Source organism: Cyprinus carpio, chromosome B19 (assembly GCF_018340385.1).
Source record: "Cyprinus carpio isolate SPL01 chromosome B19, ASM1834038v1, whole genome shotgun sequence".
Taxonomy (NCBI): domain Eukaryota; kingdom Metazoa; phylum Chordata; class Actinopteri; order Cypriniformes; family Cyprinidae; genus Cyprinus; species Cyprinus carpio.
Genome location: NC_056615.1, coordinates 29,100,301 through 29,106,300, shown reverse-complemented (window position 1 = coordinate 29,106,300; position 6,000 = coordinate 29,100,301). Strand labels below are relative to the sequence as shown.

General features: G+C 42.6%; 1 long non-coding RNA gene and 1 pseudogene across 1 annotated transcript in view; both read right to left on the bottom strand.

Moving 5' to 3' along the window:
* Nucleotides 1–427, bottom strand: part of LOC122140803 — a 923-nt gene extending 496 nt beyond the window's left edge. The window contains exon 1 of the long non-coding RNA XR_006157382.1: nt 102–427. This is a non-coding gene — a long non-coding RNA (uncharacterized LOC122140803). The remainder of the gene's footprint in view (nt 1–101) is intronic.
* The window catches only part of LOC109070544, a 731,031-nt pseudogene that overhangs the window by 409,535 nt on the left and 315,496 nt on the right, over nt 1–6,000 (bottom strand).

The following is a 6,000-nucleotide window of genomic DNA, read 5'->3' as shown; positions in this document are numbered from 1 at the left end:
ACAATAAGATTAAATTGTATTTTTAAAAAAAAAAAAAACATATTAGTCACAAGAAGCAAACTAATTTAAAACTTTTTAGTGAGAGCTCCAGCAGAACTCACCTTTCCCCAGCTGCGCTTACCGCGAACTGAAGGAAAACAACCGGAACCTAACTCTTAAAGGGGCCACGTACTATATTTTAACAATTACAAAATAACACTGAAAAATTTACATACAAGGATAGAAACAGCTCAAATAACATTCCAGATGAAAGAAAAATTCCCAGAATATAAAAATAATTATATAAATATAAAATAATTGATAATAACAAAGGGAGGGATTTTGTGTGAAATTAATAAATTTATATAACACCTGTTACATTTACCTCCCCTAATTTCACCAAAATTCTGCATGTGCACAAAGAGGATTTCCTAAAGAATCAAAATGCAAAAACTCAATAGTTACAGCAATGAAAGCCATCCTGCCTTGACAGATACAGAGAAATTTGAGGGTGATCAGGCCCCAAAACCTCTTAGTTAAGTATGTTGCCAAGTACACCATACCACACTTAATCTTTGCAAAAAAAATCCTCATTCACATTATTCATATATTAATCACACTTAATGAAAATTTACCCCAAAAAGAAAAAAATAGAGAAAGTAAACTTCTTTCTCAATCACAAAAATTAGAATAGGCTTAAAAGTGACTGAGACTTTTTCTGGAACCTGTCTGACAAGTTTGCCATTTTAAATGGTTTTTGGGCCATGGTCTCAATCAGACGGTTGACTTTTTTTTACAACTTTACCAGCCCGTGTAGTAATTGTGCCTTGCGCTTGTTCAGGACCTGACATTGACGCATCATCACGGACCGGCAAAACGGAGTCAGTAATAACTGAATTGGTAAAGTCAACTGTTGCCGATACAATGTCACAATCTGAAGTTCCTGCTCTCAGTGTTTTATCAGAGAGCATCTGGTGTTGACTGTCTGGAATGGAATTAACACAGTAAGTGCCATCACTCTCATCTTCTTCCGTTTCCATTTGTACATCAAGAGATTTTGAACTCCTTGAGACATCCTCATTTAATACTAATGAATGTGTTCTGTTTTCAGGATCTTCGTCCTCCAAGGAATCAGTGGAATTTGTTGATCGGCTCTCACAGTCAGAATCGTTTGGAGCAATCAGCAACTGTAGATCCACATGTTTCATCCTCAGGACATGTCACTGGTAAGAAACTGATGTCTAAGAGCATACTCCGATGTACCACTTTGGTGTGTCCTTTGTCATCCTTCACTTTGTATATGTGTGTCCGAGGGTCATTATCCACAATGGTGTACACAGTAGATTCCCATCTATCTGCCAACTTTCTTTTCCCTCTTTCTCCTTTATTGGCAATAAGCACTCTATCCCCATTGTTCAAATGTACTCCCTTCATCTTGTGGTTATAAATCTTTGTCTGTTTCCTCTGCTCCTGTACAGCATGTTTTTGGGCAATTTCAGCTGCTTTGTAAAGATGAGACATTAAAGTTGCAACATAGCTGCTGTAGTCAACAATCACTGGATCCTTTGATACTTGCTTGAACATTACGTCCACAGGTAAGCGTGGGACACGTCCAAACATGAGTTGTAAAGGTGCGTAACCCGTCGTCTCATGTATTGTCGAGTTGTACGCGAAGGTCAGAGTCTGAATCTGTTGTGGCCACTTATCCTTAGATCTCAAGGGCAAGGAGCGAAGCATATTTCCTAAGGTTCGGTTGAAGCGCTCCGTGATGCCATTTCCCATAGGATGATAGGCAGTCGTGCGAGATTTGGAGACCCCAGAAAGTGTTAGCAATTCAGCAATGAGCTCACTCTCGAAGTTTGTACCTTGATCCGTGTGGATCCGCTCTGGGAAACCATATACACAGAACACATGGTCCCATAACTTCCGAGCAACTTGCTTAGCCGTCTGGTTGATGCAAGGAAAGGCATGTGCAAGTTTAGTGAAATGATCAGTCAGGACCAACACATCCACTGAATGCTGTTTGCTATCTTCTGCACTCCAAAAGTCAAGACAAACCAACTCCATAGGTGCAGAAGTTTGAATGCTTTCCAGTGGAGCACGAGCAGCTGGCTCAGGTGTTTTGGCCAAAATACACCTCTTGCAACACTTCACATATTCTCTGACTCTCATGCTCCATCTTGGGCCAGAAGAAGCGCTGTCTTGCCAAGTGAACTGTTCTAGCCTGTCCGTGGTGACCAGCAAGATCGTGAAGACCATGTAAGGCTTTTTCTACCATGTTCTGAGGCAGAACATACTGATGTCTTCTCTGTCTGCTTATTGGGTCCTTAGTTACCCTGTACAGAATCCCATCACACATATATAGATGATCCCATTGCTTGACAAGAGCCAGCGCTCTGCAGTCGAGCTTCTCTCTCTCTCTCGTCTTGAAGGACGTCTTTTACGAAGTACAAAAGGGAGAACCTTGGAAATGGTAAGGTCAAGCTCTTGACTTCTCCCCAACTCATCATGAGAGAACACAGGCAGAGGTTGTTCACTTTGGTTAGTGGCAGCAACCTGTTGAACTAACTGCACCAACTGAACTGCTCGCGTCACTGCCGCTGTTTCCCAGTCATCTTGTGCTTGGCAAAGTGTCTTAACTGCGGCTGGATCACACGACTGCACGTGACAGCTTGATTGACATCCAATCTGATCACTTATCTTGTGGCACTCAACCTTCAGACGAAACACATCCTGTATTCCTTCTTTTTCTACAACATCAGCTTCGGTAAGTAAGCGATTGTAACTCTCATTCATGAGCCTATGACTAATTGACCTTGCAAATGGATCTCTGCTTAAGGTATCAGCCACAATGTTCTTAACTTCTGCAATATGTTTTATGTCGAAAAAATAAGGGGCTAATTTTGAAACCCACCTTTGTTCACAGGCATCGAGTTTTGGCTTAGTCATAATGTGCGTAAGTGGATTGTTGTCAGTCCAAACTGTGAAGCTGTGCCCCTTAAGCCAGTGGCTGAACTTTTCGCACACACTCCACTTCAAAGACAAAAACTCGAGCCTGTGCGCAGGGTACTTCTTCTGTGATGCAGTCAGGGTTTTGCTGGCAAAGGCAATTGGCCGAGCTATTTCTTCCCCAGCTGGAACTTGGGATAGCACAGCACCTAACCCATCAAGAGATGCATCAATTGAAAGAATCAAAGGCCTAGAGAAATCAGGGTGTGCAAGCACAGCACAGTTCAGCAACTTCTGCTTAAGTGTATTGAAAGCAATATCACATTCCTCCGTCCAATCACTTGGACTCAGCTTTCTAAACGAGCCAACAGGCTTCCTAACTTTCTCTTTACCTCTTCTCTTCTGACCCGCAGTTAAAGCAAAGAGAGGCTTGGCGATCGAAGAACAATTAGGAATAAAGTGTTGATAATAGAAAATCATTCCTAAAAATGACTTGATTCTTCTTGCTGATGGAGTGCAACCATCTTCCTCCATAAGTTGCAACTTGGACATTTTGGATATAACATCCACCTTTGTGAAGTCCACAGAGACACCATGGCCAGAAATAACATGACCCAAGAACTTCACTGAATCACACATAAAATTACACTTTTTGGGACTCAGTTTGAGGTGATATAACCTAAGCCGCTGAAAAACCATTTCAAGCCTGCTCAAAGCCTCTTGCTCCGTGGGTGCAAACACAAGTAAATCATCCAAATAGCAGAGCAAGCTACTGAAGTTCATATCCCCAAAAATGCTAAGCATCATCCGCATGAACGAAGCTGGACTGTTGCACAGGCCTTGTGGCATGCGGTTATACTCATGTAGTCCCATAGGAGTGATGAAAGCAGTGTATTTTTTGTCTTGTTCATGCATGGGTAAATTGTAGAATCCGGAGGTTAAGTCCAGGGTACTGAAGTAATTGTTACCTCCTAAAGCAGCAAGGCAGTCGGACTGATGAGGGAGCGGGTGAGCATCTTTGAGTGTTCTCGCATTAAGCCACCTGAAGTCTGTACAGATGCGGAGGCTTCCATCTTTTTTCCACACAAGCACCAAGGGTGATGCATATTCGCTTACCGATTTTCTAATTATCCCTTGCTCCTACATTTCCGTTAACGCCTGACGCAACTTCTGGTAATGAGCAGGAGGGATCCTCCGATATGGTAAACGGAAAGGCCTCTCATCTGTAAGTCGGATACGGTGTTCAAACTCCTTAGCCTCTCCACAATCTAAGGGATGCTTGGAAAACACATCATTGTAATTCACCAATAACTGTACAAGTTTCTCTTTGGATGCATCAGTGACTTTGCAGAGATCAATGTCAATTTCACTCAACCCAACATCTTGCAGTCTCAAATGTAAAGCACAATTTGTAGTAGCTTGCATCTCTGGGCTAACCTCCTTTACCTGTCCAATGCCCTGCAAGACTGGAAAATCTTCTGCAGCCAGACAAGGTGAAACATCTGCCAATTTCCGATTCTTTCTTAGTGTGACGGGTTGGTCTGACAAATTGGTTATTTTCATGGGTACCCACCTATTACCCCACATAGATGTTATCACACGTGCTACCATGATGTTTCTCGGCATAGTCTTGGAAGAAGTTGGTTCAACAAGAATGGTGCTCCCAAGGGACAATAGAGTGTTGCTGGGCAGTCTTCCCCACACTAAATGTTCTTGTCTAGCAGCAAGAGTGACAGCATGATGGAGCTTTACCGGTTCCAATTTTGCTAGGGATCTCATCATGTCGCCAGCGTGTGAGATTTGACATCACATCCAAAAAGTGTTCACCGTCTGGTGATAAATGTGTAGCACTTTGCGATATAAATTCCCAATACTCATCTGTGTTCTTCATTTGATTCACAATGTGCTTGATCAAGTTGGTGCCAAGAACTAAATCATCATGTTGACCTGGAACAACGAGAACTGGAACTCGACAGTTGATGCCATACACTTTCATGTTAACTTCGTACAAACATTTTGGCTGTGCGGTCCTACCCCCAACACCGACAAGAATGATATTCTCAGGTAGTGATTTTTTGTCCAGAACGACATTTTCAGCCAACAACTTTTGTTCAGCTGTCTCACTGAGGGTACATGACATGGATCCAGTGTCAAGCATTCCTCTCATGTGAAATTGGTCATTTACAATCACAGAAGTATAGAAAAGATCATCAAAAGCCTTTACTTTCTGCATATTTTTGTGCGTATATCACGCAAGTACCATCAGATGCTGTATGGCATGCACTCTCATACTGCTGTTCCAGATCACTTATGAGGGTTTTGATCATCACCCACACATCCCCTCTCCAAATGTGGGTCTAATGGTTTAAAGGACCAGCTCCTTGTGGTGAGTAGTTCACCTCCAGACTGTTGTGACTACTCCACTTTGGGCACTCCCTTTTTCTATGTCCATGTTCAAAACAAAACAAGCATAAACCATCTCTTCTACAATGTGCAACTGTAGAATGGTCTGTGCCTCTGCAAACTTTGCAAAACGTCCTGCTCACATTCCCATGTCTAAACGAATTTACAGGTGAAGAAGGGCTCTGCATGTTTTGTTTCAGCACACGATCAAGTAAATTGATAAGGGACTGAGTGCAGCTGTCACTTGCCTGAACTGACGGTGTAACTGGTAACCCACCTTGATCCGCTGACACTTTCAGCTCATTCCCAGATGTTCCATCATCTAAATTCGACATTTGGGCATTGGCAGCTACAGTTTTCACAAAGGCAGGACGGTTAGACTGTGCCTTCATTTGTGCTCTTTTCTCAGCTTGGTATTCGTCAAGACGTTCTTGTATTTCAGCTGCCGTCCACCTATCAGCAGACTTGAATTTCAAAATAGCAGAAAGAGATTGGTCAGGGCAATGTTTAACAAACATTTGTGTCACCTCACGGGTAGGATCTTCAATACTTCTGCCCTGTCTTCTCAAACCCTCGTCAGCAACATCAACAGCTTTATTAAGCCGAATCCAATACTCCATTGCATTCTCTCCTGCTACAGGTAAAGTGCCATAAAAGTCAGCAAGCGGC